Genomic DNA, 14,620 nt, shown 5'->3' on the forward strand with positions numbered 1-14,620 from the left:
TGGGCCACTCCAGGTGGGAATAGGTTTTGTGCCTTGGCCTGTTCCCCCTGGCGGCCTGGTGACCACCATCCTCCAGAGGCCACAGGACAATCAGGTTTGGGCCTGCAGTGACGAGACACATGGGGCCTCACCACATGGGGGTGGAGCCGACTCTTTCTCCCCATCCCAACAAGACCCCGAGTCGCCACCTACAAATGGCCTCTCTGGCTCCTGATCAAGCTGATTAATAGCCATGATACCAGAGACTCAGAAACAAATCTTGAAACCCAGTGACTTCTGGCAGAAATGCATCTGGACTGCATACAAGGTGACTGCCGGCTCAGAGCTTATTGGAAAGGCAGGTATGAGCCAGCGGTGACAGGGCAACTGCAGTCTCATGGAAAGGGGGCGGTACCGGCTCGTCCTTCACGCCCTACCGAGGTCACGAGTTGTCCCCCAACAAGCGGCTCTCTGGCACGGGCATGGCTCCAGAGGCAAAAGGACTTAATCCAGAGCCCAGCAGCTTGCGGCAGAAAAGTGAATGGACCATGCATTAAACTACGGCACCACGCCTCCCCAGGAGGGAAAGGGTGTTGCTACCTTCCGCCTTCCCGCCCCCCCCCCCCCCCGGCAGCAAGGTGGCCACCGCCTCAGAGCTTACAGGAAAGCCAGCTATGAGCCGGCAGTGACGGGGCAACTGCAGTCTCATGGGAAGGGGGCCGGTACCGGCATGTCCTTCACACCCTACTGAGGTCATGAGTTACCCCCCACGAGTGGCTCTCTGGCACAGCCATAACACCAGACACACAGAAACCAATCTCCTAATTATCTGGCTCTTTGCAGAAATTCAAAATCGTGGCCACGTGACATTATATGATTCTCATAACCAGCTATAAAAAAAAACAAAATATTTCACAATGCCTTTTCAGCAATTCTGATTGTTTGGGGGGGAAATTCTAAACAATAATGGTTCATCTTTTGTTGAAATAATGAGTGTAATCAATGTAGAGAATAGTTAAGTAGAAATCATCTGCCTCACAGGCATTTGGAGGGGTGGGGGGGGTATACTGGGGTTCTTGGTGGTGAAGAATGAGTACTGGTGAAGGGAAAGGTGTTTGATCATTGTATGACCGAGACTTAAGCCTGAAAGCTTAGTAACTTTTCCCACAGTGTCTCAATAAATAAATTGATTTTGATCACGGATCTCCCGTTGTTCATCAATTTGCTCGAGCGGGCCCAGTAACATCTCCATCGTGAGACTTGTTGTTACTGTGTTTGGCAAATCAAATACGTCACGGGTAGCTTGCCAGGCTCTGCCGTGTGGATACTCTCAGTAGCTTGCCGGGCTCTCTGAGAGGGGCGGAGGAATCGAACTTAGGTCGGCCATATTGGCCGCTTGCAAGGCAAACGCCTTACCCGCTGTGCTATCGCTCCAGCCCTAATAAATAAAAAAAAGAAAAAAATAAATAAATAAATTAAGGTGGAGTTCATGCCCAATTCAATCAGCTAATCAATGGCTGAATAAATAGCAGTACTCCTACAAAAAAATAAAAAAAAGGAAAGGAAAATAAAAAGTATATTGGGCTGGAAAGAAAGATTGCAGCCGCCTGGGAGCCTTGTGGAGAGCCAGGTATGAGCCGGTGGTGGCGGGGCGACTGAAACCTCATGGGAAGGGGGGCATTCCCGGCTCGTCCTTCACGCCCTACCGAGGTCACCAGTTGCCCCCCACGAGCGGCTCTCTGTCACGGCCATGGCTCCAGAAGCAGAAGCACAAGGACTTAATGCAGAACCCAGCAGCTTGGAGCAGAAAAGTGAACGGACTATGCGTTAATCCATGCCACCATGTCTGCCCGGAGGGGAAAGGGTGTTAGTCCCTTCAGCCTTCTCCCCTCTGGAAAGAAAAATGGCAGCCGCCTGGGGGCCTTGTGAAAAACCAGGTATGAGCTGGTCGTGAGGGGGCGGCTAAAACCTCAAGGGGAAGGGGTTTGTTCGCGGCTCATCCTTCACACCCTACCGAGGTCACCAGTTGCCCCCCACGAGCGGCTCTCCAGCACAGCCATGGCTCCAGAGCACAGAAACCAATCTCTTAATTATCTGACTCTCAGTAGAAATACTTTCAAGGTTAATAAGTAAAATAGCAGAAATCTAAAACTGCGCGGCCGCAATTGCAGCCGCGCAACATCATCTAATTCTTGAACCCAGCTGTAGAGAGCAAATAATTTCACAATGCTTTTTCAGCATGTTTGATTTTGGGGGGTAAACTCTAAATAATAATGGTGCATCTTTCATCGAAACAATGAATCTAGCCAAAGTAGATAGAGTGTTAACTAGAATTCATCTGCCTCACAGGCATTGGGAGGGGTGAGGGGTGGGGGTTTATTGGGGTTCTTCGTGGTGAAAAATAAGTATTGGTAAAGGGAAATGTGTTTGATATTTGCATGATTGAGACCTAAACCTGAAAGCTTTGTAACTTTTCCCACAGTGATTCAATAAATAAATAAATTATAAAAAAATGTATATTGGAAGAAATAAAGATTGAAACATGGCATACAAAAACTTTAGGGATCATGAAAAATCAGTTTCAGGAGACAATTTTAAGGCTGTAATAAACACACCAAGAAAATCAAACACAATTGAGATAGTTCAACAGGCTGGAGCACATGGTTTGCACGTAGGAAGATCAGGTTTTATCCCAGGCACCACGTGGTCTCCCAAGCACTGCCACAAGTGAACTCTTCACAGAGCCAGATGTAGCCTTAAATACTGCCAGGTGTGACCCAGAAACAAAAAAGAAAAGAAAAAGAAAAATCAAGTTATTTTGACACATTCTTTATCTCTGTGCAGGTGTGTATTTTTGCAGTGTGAGGGAAGTACCTGCATCTCAACCTGAGATTTGTACTCTTAACTTTTTCCCCTATGAAAAAGCCCATATTCTCTTTAACATCTCTCTCATCCCTCTCATATTTCTCTTAATAAAACTGTTTTACTTAAATGTCCATGATTTTTCCCCTTTATGGTTTGTTGCCTACTGTCTTAACAACAAATAAAATAAAATCATAGGGGGAAATATATATATACATACATTATATATATATATATATATATATATATATATATATATCAGAGAGCCCGGCAAGCTGCTAAGAGTATCCCGCCTGCACAGCAGAGCCTGGCAAGCTACCTGGGGTGTATTCGATATGCCAAAAACAGTAACAATAACGGGTCTCATTCCCCTGACCCTGAAAGAGCCTCTAATACGGCAGCGTTGGGAAAGATGAGTAAGGAGAGGCTGCCAAAATCTCGGGGCTGGGACGAATGGAGACGTTACTGGCGCCCACTCGAGTAAATCGATGAACGACGGGATGACAGTGATACAATGACAGTCATACTTAAATGTCAAATAATCAGCCGAAGTTTGTATCTCATGGAACTAGGGAAAAAAAAAAAGAATTGATCAAATCCAAAGCTTGCAGAAAGGTGCTAACAATTATCAGAACAAACAGATGATAGAATAGAAAACAATTTTTTAATTTTTTCACAGAGATTAATAAAATTTACAAACCTTTCCTTGTTCCAAGAAAATTGGAACAAAAAAATGCACACCTAAAATAGTAAACATTGCAACTAATATTACAGAAATAAATAGAATCACGAAGTAACTATAAAAGCTGTGTATCAACAAACAGAAATCCTAGAAGAAATGGATAAATTCCTAAAAACATGCAATTTACCAATAGTAAATTGGAAAAAATGGAAAAATCTGAACTATTGAGTATAGCAATATGAAATCAGTTATTAAAATCCTCCAAAGTAAGGACCTGGATCATAATATTTTTACTAGTGATTCATAAAACTTGAAGAATAATTCCAATGCTTCTCAAACTCTCTCAAAAAATTTAAGAGGAAGAAAGACTTGCAGACTCATTTTTGAGGCAGAGAAAACTACATGTCAATTTGTCTGATTTATATATATGCAAAGATTCTCAACAAAATTCTAGCAAGCTAGATAAAATAACACATTAAAAGGATTATGTATCATGATCAAGTAAGATTTGTCCCTGGGATGCAAGGATATTTAAACAGATGCAAATCAATATCTAATACAACATTGATAGAATAAAATATACAAATTAAGCAATTGGAGAGAGAGCTCAAGTGGTAAAGCCTATGCTTAGTTTGTTGGAGGCTTTGAGTTTGATCTCCAGCGCTACATGACCCCTGAGTATTGTGAGGAGTAACCAACATTGGAAACCCCCAAGAACTATGAAATCTTGGTGAACCCTGAGCACTATACTTGCCCTGAACATCAAGCTGTCAAGTCAGTGCCAATGGCCTGATTTCTGTTTTCCTAGACCAGTATCACTGGGTGTGGTCTTTATAAACATAAATTATATATACATATATATAAGCTGTATCTCATAGGTATACAAAATTCATTTGACAAAATTCAATATCCACTCATGATAAACATTAACAAATATTATAGATGGGTTCATTCTCAATAATATAGGCTATTAAATATTCAACACTGCCTCTCAGATTAAGAATGCGACAAGGGTGCTCACTGTCGTCATCTTTCCATTTGAAAACCTTACCATTTGCAACAATATGGATGACCTACTCAACATAGTACTGAAATAATGCATAAACAAAAATAATGCAATTTCACCAGTCAGCAGCAGCAGACTGCTCCAGTGGAGGGGGCATCCCCCGAGGAGAGGGTCGTGGCTCTGTGCGACTTCCAGGCTCGCAGTCCCCGAGAGGTGACCATGAAGAAGGATGACATCCTGACCCTGCTCAGCTCCATCAACAAGGTGACACCTGCCACTGGTGCCCTGGGTGCTATCCTTCCTTCTGAGCCACTGCCAGGCAGAGAGCAGCCTCTTTGCTGCAGGAAGGAAGTAGCATGTTCTGTTCCAACAAGCCATGGGACCTTGATAGCAAGCCCTGATGACATCTGCTGTTGGCGGGAAATGTGCCCTGTTTCACAGGACCTGACTGTCCCTCTCTGTGCCCCTGCTCTCAGGGGCAGGAGGCTGGTGGGGCATCAGCCTGATAAACGGTCTGCCACTGTGGTTCTGTGAGGTTGCAGGGGACAGGGGCAACAGGCTACGGTGTCAAATCCAGTTTTATTCCCCCATGTATTTGGGCCATGCTGGGTGATACTCAGGGGTTACTTCTGGCTCTTGCACTCAGAAATCACTTCTGGTGATGCTCAGGGGACTCTAGCGGGTGCTGAGAATTGAAGAGGGTCAGCCACATGCAAGGCAAGCACTTTGCCTGCTGTACCATTGCTCTGGCGCCCTCAAATCCAGTTTTCTGGTTCAAGTAATTTTCATATCTAATAGCTTTAAATATTAGATATGGGGCTGGAGTGATAGCACAGCGGGTAGGGCGTTTGCCTTGCACTTGGCCGACCTGGGAGACCCGGGTTCGATTCCTCCGCCCCTCTTGGAGAGCCCGGCAAGGTACCAAGAGTATTTTGCCCGCACAGCAAAGCCTGGCAAGCTACCCATGATGTATTTGATATGCCAAAACCAGTAACAACAAGTCTCACAACGGAGGCGTTACTGGTGCCCACTCTAGCAAATCAATGAACAATTGGAGGACAGTGCAGTGCAGTGCTATTTATATATATAAATTATGTCATGTGCAAATAAAGACGGTTTAATTTCTTTGTAATTTAAATGTATTGATTTATTGTTGTTGTATTATATATAAATATATTATATATATTATAAATTATATATGAATATATATAATATATGGGCTGGAGCGATAGCACAGTGGGTAGGGCTTTACTGTGCACGCAGCCGACCCAGGTTCCATTCCTCGCCCCTCTCGGAGAGCCTGGCAAGCTACCGAGAGTATCTCGCCCGCACACCAAAGTCTGGTAAGCTACCTGTGACTTACTTGATATGCCAAAAACAGTAACAGTAGGTCTCACAATTTGTTGTGAGACGTTACTGGTGCCTGCTCGAGCAAATCGATGAACAACCGGAGGACAGTGCTATACAGTGCTATAAAATATATACATAGTTTGCAAATATATATAGTTTATATATAGTTTATGCTTATATATATGCATACATAGTCAGACTCCACAACAAAACTGTACATCTAATCAATAAGTTTGGTAAAATTGCAGGTTAGAAGATCAACATATGTTGGGGGTGAGCGATAGTACAGTGGATAGGGTACTTGGTTTGCATGCAGCCATCCTGGTTTCTAGCTCAGACGCTGTTTTCAATGGTCCTCTGAGCTCCAGCAGGAATGATCCCTCAGTGCAGAGCCAGGAGTAAACCCTGAGCACCGCTGGGTATGGCAAGAAAAAGAAATATAAAATTAAGCAGCATTTCTTTATCCTTGTAATCAATTATCTGAAAAATAAATAAAACGATATTGACAATGACATAAAATTTTAAATACTTAATAACAATCTCAAGGCTGTTTATGAGAAACAGCCTTGTTCCTGACGCCCCATTCGCTCTCAATGGAACGACCATCTCCGAATGCAACAGCTATGTCTACCTAGGTCGAGAGGTCAACATGACAAATGACCTGGCACCCGAGCTGCGCAGGAGGAAGAGAGCGGCTTGGAACGCCTTCAAGAACGTCGAAGAAATAGCTAAGAGGACGCAGAACCTCCAGCTCCGGGCACATCTCTTTGATTCCACTGTTCTTCCTGCATTAACATATGCCTCAGAGACCTGGGCCCTACGCAAACAAGATGAGAACACCATTCAGGTCTCCCAAAGAAGAATAGAAAGAGCTATGCTTGGAATATCACGTTTCACTCAAATGAGAGAAAGAATCCGGAGTTCTGACATCCGTCGACGATCAAGGATCAGGGACGCTGTCTCATTTGCCAAGGTGTCGAAAATCAGATGGGCTGGTCATGTAATGAGATTTAAAGACGACCGTTGGACTAGAGCTGTTACTGATTGGATTCCACGGGATGTCAAGAGACCGCGTGGCCGCCCACCTACCAGATGGTCAGACTTCTTCCTGAAGATCATGAACGATCGGTTTGAGGCCCTTCATGTTCCCGGAGCGAACAGATGCCATTGGGCTACACTAGCACGCGACAGGGACAAATGGAGACGTTACTGGCCCCCGCTCGAGCAAATCGACGACTAACGGGAAGTTAAGTGATTAAGTGATTAATAACAATCTCAATGAATATGTGGTAGATCTCCACGGGCTAGAGAGTTAGTACAATGTGTTAGGTGCTTGTCTTGTACACATCTGACCATCACCCTATGTTGTCCCACAAGCCCACCAGTAGTGATCCCTGAGTGAAGACTCAGGAGTTATCCCCAGACACAACCAGATGTGGCCCCAAAATGTAAAAATATCCTTAAAAAAACAAAATAACAATGCTTTATTTATGCTTATGGCATTAGTATGCCATTGTATTTAGTATTTTTAATGCTTCTAAGAAATACTTCGCAGTGTTCAATGTGAGACATCGCCAATAAATAGATTATAAGTTATCTCTTCCTTCTTATGATTGTAAACTGTCGTGTTCTCTCACGTCTTGTTTTCACTGAACTATCAGTAGCAAATGTTTAACAGTAGCTGCTGAAGAATCATCTTATTTGAAGCGCCAGCTATTGTGAGAAAGAGGCAATGTATAAAATACATTTTCTTATATTAACTTCAGTCATTAAATACTATTGACAATCTGTTAAAACTGGAAAGAAATATGTCCCCAGAAATTACTCTAGAGCTGATTGCAATAAAGTCCACCTCTAAAATAATTTAGTATCTTTGAAATGTATGTGTGTGATCAAAATTGAATCTGGAATTTTGGTTTTTTTCCCTTACAATCTAGAGAACCTACTTACTGAATTCCTTGTGGAAGGCTGATGGAAGGTTCAGGGGTTAAAGCATTTGACTTGTAAGGCCAATCACAGTTTGATCCTCAACACTGCATATGGTCCACTGAGCACTGTATCCCCTGAGCACCTGTAGGTGAACAGGGTATTTTCGTATACATGTATATGCATATCCATATGAATTTATGTATGTACATATAATATCTATACACTTGCATGTGGTATGTATATTTACATTGTGAAATTTGCCAATAATCTGTTCTGTAAATAAAATTTTATATTAATTTCTGTATGTTATGCCATTTGCACAATTCCTAGCATATAACAGAATCTAAGGTGAGTATTTCTTGTTTTTCTCCCTGTTTTTCTTGGCTAGCACTGTTACCATGGTGACACCATGACTGCTATGGGACCTGATGCAGTCTGAATATCTACTTATGATTCATGCCTGAATCATTCGTTGCTATGGTTTCCATCACATTGCATTTCTAATATTATCATTCCTTTTAGAATTATAGCCAATATTTGAGTTTAGAATAAGTTATTCCTTTCCTCATACAACTACAGTTTTCATTTACATCAACAAAATCATATTCTTGAATTTACACTAAAGTTTTTTTTAATTTACTTTGTATTTTAATACTGAAATTATCCCCAAACTGACTAGTGTTGGGCTTCCAGATTGATGTCTGTGTCTGATTGGCAACATTCTAGACTTTGAGCATATGCATTTTTCTCTGAGTCTGACTAATAGCTCATTTGTTGAAAAGAAGCAGTGATGCCTACCTCAGAGATATGCTTCGAGAGTTTGAAAATAAAAACAATAGCAACTTACTGAAGCATATCATGGTAAGTGAAATAAATCAGAAAAAAGGACAGAACCTAAATAATCTTACTCACCTGTGATAAGTTGAGAAATAAGACAAGGAAATGAAAGATAACAAACAAAACCAAAACTTTGTCCCTGAATTACCAAACTGATCAGGTGGATAACAAAAGGCCAATGATCAGGTACATCACAAAGGGCAATTGGTAGAGTAACTTAAACTCTTCAGTGGTGGTAAAGTACAGTAGCACTCTCCTCCCATACTTCATCGATTGGCTTGAGCGAGCACCAGTAACTTCTACTTTGTGAGACTTGTTGTTACTGTTTTTTTGGCATATTGAATATGCCACAGGGCGCTTGCCAGGCTCTGCCGTAGTGTTAACACTGTAATAAAAATGTGACCCAAACCATAATCTTTAAAAACTATTTTGCCGGGGCTGGAGTGATAGCACAGCAGGTAGGGTGTTTACCTTCCATGCGGCCTACCCGGGTTCGATTCACAGTATCCCACATGGTCCCCTGAGCATGGCCAGGAGTAACTCCTGAGTGCAGAGCTAGGAGTAACCCCTGTGCATCTCCGGGTGCGACCCCACCTCAAAAAAACAAAAAAACTATTTTGCCAAGGGAGTTGGGTGTAGGTGGGAGGGAAACTTGAAACAATGTTGGAGGGACATAGGCATTGGTGGTAGGTGTGGAGTTAGAACATTGTATGTGTATGCCAGAAATTCTATTATTATCAATATTGCACGGCTTGCTCGCATGGTTGTCCTTCATCTAGTGTTCTGCCAATTCTATTTAGGATGACTAGAGTGAACAACTTGTAGATGACAGACAATAGGCAGATCGGGCAATAGTTGCCAATGTCATGGATGTCTCCCTTCTTGAACAGTAGTATGGTCCTGCTGGTTTTCCATTGGGACGGAACCTTGCATTCAGACAGGTAGCGTGTGAAGAGCCGAGCCAGTGTATTGATGAGTACTGACGGCAGGTTCTTCAAGTGTTCAGGTCTGACCTTGTCTGCGCCGGGTGCTGTTCTTTTGTTTACTGACAAAATGGCGTGTCGGATTTCAGAAGGGAGAACATTGGGAATGACATATCCATCCTGTGGGATTTGGTATGTCAGCAAGTGGACATGGCTATCGAAGAGATTTGAGTAGAAGTCATAGATAATCTTCTCCATTGCCATTCTGGAGGATGTGATGGATCCATCAGGACGTCGGAGGGGAGTCATCTTGGTCTTGTAGTTGGCATAGGACAGGCGGGCTTTACGAATACTTTTCCCGGCTTCTGCCGCATCTACCAGCACTTCTGCTCTTCTCTCTTTGAGGTCTTCCTTGATCGCATCTCTGCACTGCTTTGCGAGCTCGGACGTTAGCTTGCGGTTGCCTGAGGCATGCGCCAAACCACGCTGGCAAATAAGCTTAAGAGTTTTCAAAGACAGGCGTTTTTTTGTGGCTATCTCTCTTGGCATTCCTCTCACATTCATGGAGGTGCTGTACCAGTTGATCGTATTCTTCGTCAATGTTGTCAACAATGGCATCTTCCCATGTTGCCGCAATAGTGCCAAAGAGCTCCCAGTTGGTGGTCGTTCTGGGAGTTCTCTTTTTAAACTTTGCAGCCCTTTCTCCCTGCTCTCTGAAGTAGAATTTTGCACGAAGGAGACGGTGGTTCGATCCCTTTCGGAATTTTGGGACAACAGCGACATTGGTCAGGCAAAACCGTCGATTGAATATGATGTGGTCTATTTCGTTGTGGAATCGTCCACCGGGAGACTCCCATGTCCAACGTTTAGATTCTGCCTTCTGGAACTGTGAGTTACCATGGATGGTCTTGGTCGACATGATGAACTCAGACAGTCTCTCACCCCGTTAGTTCCATTCTAGGCCATGGGTCCCGATGTGAAGTTCTTCAGCTGATCTTCTCAGTCCTATCTTGGCATTAAAATCACCCACAATGATCTTGTAGAAGGTGTGGTCTTCTTTATAGAACTTCTCCAGCTCCATGTAGAACTTCCCAATTTCTCTTTCATCATAATGAGATGTTGGTGCGTAGACAACGAAGATAGAAACTGCCGGCAGTGAGCCACATCTATTCAAATGTAAACGTCCGATTCAGGTTCTTAGGCATTCGAATGACTCAATGCTCATGGCCAAGTTTGTGTTCACAAGGACACTGACGCCTCTGACACCTCTTTTATCGCATGCTCCGAGGAACAATTCTTCTCCAGTGTCGAAAACGGCATGGTGAGATTCGTGCCTTCTTGTCTCGGTCAGACCAATGATGTTGTACTTGATCTCTTGTGCTTGTACCATCAGGTCCTTGATGGATGCATCTGATGCTAACGTACGTGCATTGAAATTACAGATGATCATTTTTGTCTTCCTTCGTTGTGGAAGCCTAGTTCAGCCTTGAGATTTTATCGGCCTCTTCTTTCTCATCCTTCTCAGTGCTGCCATGTCGGTGAAGCCTTCAGGGTCAGATGAATGAGACCAGTTGTAGTTACTGGTTTTGACATATCGACTACACAACGGATAGCTTGCCAGGCTCTTCCGTGAGGGCGGAATACTCTCAGTACCTTGCCAGTCTTTCCGAGAGGGATAGAGGCTTTTGGGGCGACCTCTAATTGTCCTTGTAGGTGTTATCATATTTGAACCCTATCAAATATGGTACGAAAATTCCGGAAGATGGGTATTTAGTGTCTTATGATGTGTCGCGCAACCACAAAGCAGCCGCACGGGTCCGGAAAGCATCCTGGAGTGTGGCGGCGGCTGGGTAGTAGAGGTTCCGCAAAGGATTCAGCACCATTGACCATATCCACACGATAACCAAGCTCATTGAGGCTTCTCGGGAGTTCAAATGCTGCTCTGTTTAACGTTCATTGATTTAAAGAAGGCCTTTGATTCTGTTGAGATGGAAGCAGTCATTGAAGCCCTAGCCAATCAGGGCATCAATACATCAAGATCCTCCGTGAGCTGTATTGCGGATTCACTACCAGGATCTCACCATTCTACAAAGAAGTAATCATTGATGTCAAGAGAGGGGTTCGGCAGGGTGATACCATTTCACCGAAACTCTTCAGTGCCACCCTCGAGAACATCATGCGACGACTGGAATGGGAAGGAATGGGAGTGAAGATAGATGGTCGGCAACTACACCACCTCCGCTTTGCTGATGACGTTGTTTTAATAACACCAAACATCAGCCAAGCGGCACAAATGCTGGCCGACTTTGTGAGTGTGGAAAGGTAGGACTACAGCTGAATCTTACGAAGACAATGTTCATGAGAAACAGCCTCGTTCCTGATGTCCCATTCACTCTTAACGGAACAGCCATCTCCAAATGCAACAGCTATGTGTACCTAGGTCGTGAAGTCAACATGACAAATGACCTGGCACCCGAGCTGCACAGGAGGAAGAGAGCGGCTTGGAACGCCTTCAAAAACGTCAAAGAAATAGCTAAGAGGACGAAGAACCTCCAGCTCCAGGCACATCTCTTTGATTCCACTGTTCTTCCTGCATTAACATATGCCTCAGAGACCTGGGCCCTATGCAAACAGGATGAGAATGCGATTTGAGTCTCCCAAAGAGGAATTGAAAGAGCTATGCTTGGAATATCACATTTCACTCAAATGAGAGAAAGAATCCGGAGTTCCGACATCCATCTACGATCAAGAATCAGGGACGCTGTCTCATTTGCCAAAATGTCAAAAATCAGATGGGCTGGTCACGTAATGAGATTTAAAGACGACCGCTGGACTAGAGCTGTGACTGACTGGATTCCAGGGGATGTCAAAAGACCACGTGGCCGCCCACCTACCAGATGGTCAGACTTCTTCATCAAGATCATGAACGATCGGTTTGAGGCTCTTCATGTACCCAGAGTGAACAGATGCCATTGGGCTACACTAGCATGCGACAGGGACAAATGGAGACGTTACTGGCGCCCGCTCGAGCAAATCGACGACTAACGGGAAGTTAAGTGATTAAGTGATCAATATTGCACATCATACTATCAAAATTACAAATGGAAGGAGAAATGAAACTGTGGCATCTGTTAGGCTCTCCACGAATATTAGTTGCCTATTCAAATTTTGCCACCTACATTCTGACAGTATGCTGCCTCTAGCAGCGATTACTCCACATTTCTGTGATGGGTGAATATCAATACCTTTGCTGTGTGCATGACGGTCTATGTAATGGAACTGGGAAAGAGATAAACCAAGAGTGCACAGCTTCTGGCTAAGTGATTAAGGCTAGCCAAGAACATCTTTATTCAGTTCCTCTGTTTCATCTACTTTATCTTCCTCTCATATGCTATCTTATACCCTAACTATTCCTCTAATGGAGAATATGAGCCCCAGAAGCTTCACCTATGCAGGAGAATATTGATGATCAATGGTCTTGATTAACCAGGAAGACTCTGGAATCTAAGTGTGATCCCATGTGGGAATTTCTGTAGTTATAGGTAGAACCAGTGCTCTGTAATAATCAATAATTACATTAAGAAGGATTCCACTGATATGTTAGACCTCTGCAGAGTAGATATTACACTAGTAGTATGTTAACTTTAGGTGTTTATCAGTATTTTTATATTATACTAGTATGACACCAAGGTGAGGTTTTTGTCAGTATTTTTCTGAGAGGTTCTAGAGCCTTTCATTTAAACCACCAGGGAGTGATTGTCAAAATTTTTCCATTCCTGTGACCATCTTTGGTCAGCATAATTAAACATCGGAAGGATTTTTCATTTTGACTAACATATTAAATTGTTTCTGGTATTCATCCCATGCTTAAATCAATGAAATTTCCCTTATTTTAGGCTAGTTTGTGAACCTCGAACATGCTGTTTCAAACCAGTCTTTGGTAGGTTTGATAAATCCACTTGAATTACACACCAGATCCTATCAAGGAAATGAAAACTCTTGGGCATGTCCTGAGGACTGCTGCCCTTGGGTATAAAGTAGAAGTTTCAATACTCATCAGGGCGTGCATCCTAAGAGCCTACAGACCTGAGCTCAGCCACCAACATGAATAGTTTCATAAGTGAAGACAAAGAGGAAATTACTATGGTTAATGAAGTAGCTATGTATTCATATCATCCTAGACACTGAGGTAATGACAAGGACACTGATACAATGGGGTCATGATTATAATGGGCTTATCATGAAAGTTTTTCTCCTCTGTCCATGTATTCTCTAACAAAGTATAAAAGGAATATGAAAACTACTATATGCATAATCATAATATAAGAACATACTGTGGGCTTATTCATATATTTTTTCTCTCAAAATCACACCCAATGGTTCTCAAGTGACTCTGCTATCAAAGATTACTTCTGGTGGAGCTCTAGGGGACTATATTGGGATGCTGGTAATCAAACCCTATCTAGTTGCATGCAAGACTAGCATTCTATCCACTGAACTATCTCTCCAGCTATATTCATCTAAGTTTTAAAACAACTGCTGCAGCTGATATAGCACAGTGATTAGGGAACATGCCTAGCATGTTCCATAGGTTTGATTCCTGGTAATTCATAGTACCCCAGGTATTTCTGGGTGCAGCCCTGGAGGCTCTAGCACTGCTGATGTGGCTTGGGTATCATCAGCACTACAGTATATTGAACCACCAACATGGTTAGTGAAGCATCTCCAATGAGACCCCTGGCCTCCTCAGCACTGCAAGAGAGGCATGCCCCTCCAAAAATAAATTAAAATAACCCAATGTTGCCATTTCCTATAAAACACTTAATATTCTGAAATCTTTGGTATCTAATTACATTCTCAATCTCTCCTGACCCTCAATTCTAGATATACATTTCTGTTATGCTCCAAGGATGTCATTGTAGTGCCTGGGGAGTGTGTGAAGAAAGGTAGGATACAGCAGACTCCTTGGTTTTCTGCTTGACAAAATGAAGAAAGGGAGTTACTATTTGTTCTGATATCAGTTGTTTTAAACACCTTTGAAATACCGTAGGA

Source organism: Sorex fumeus, unplaced genomic scaffold (assembly GCF_029834395.1).
Source record: "Sorex fumeus unplaced genomic scaffold, SorFum_2.1 ptg000050l, whole genome shotgun sequence".
Lineage (NCBI taxonomy): Eukaryota > Metazoa > Chordata > Mammalia > Eulipotyphla > Soricidae > Sorex > Sorex fumeus.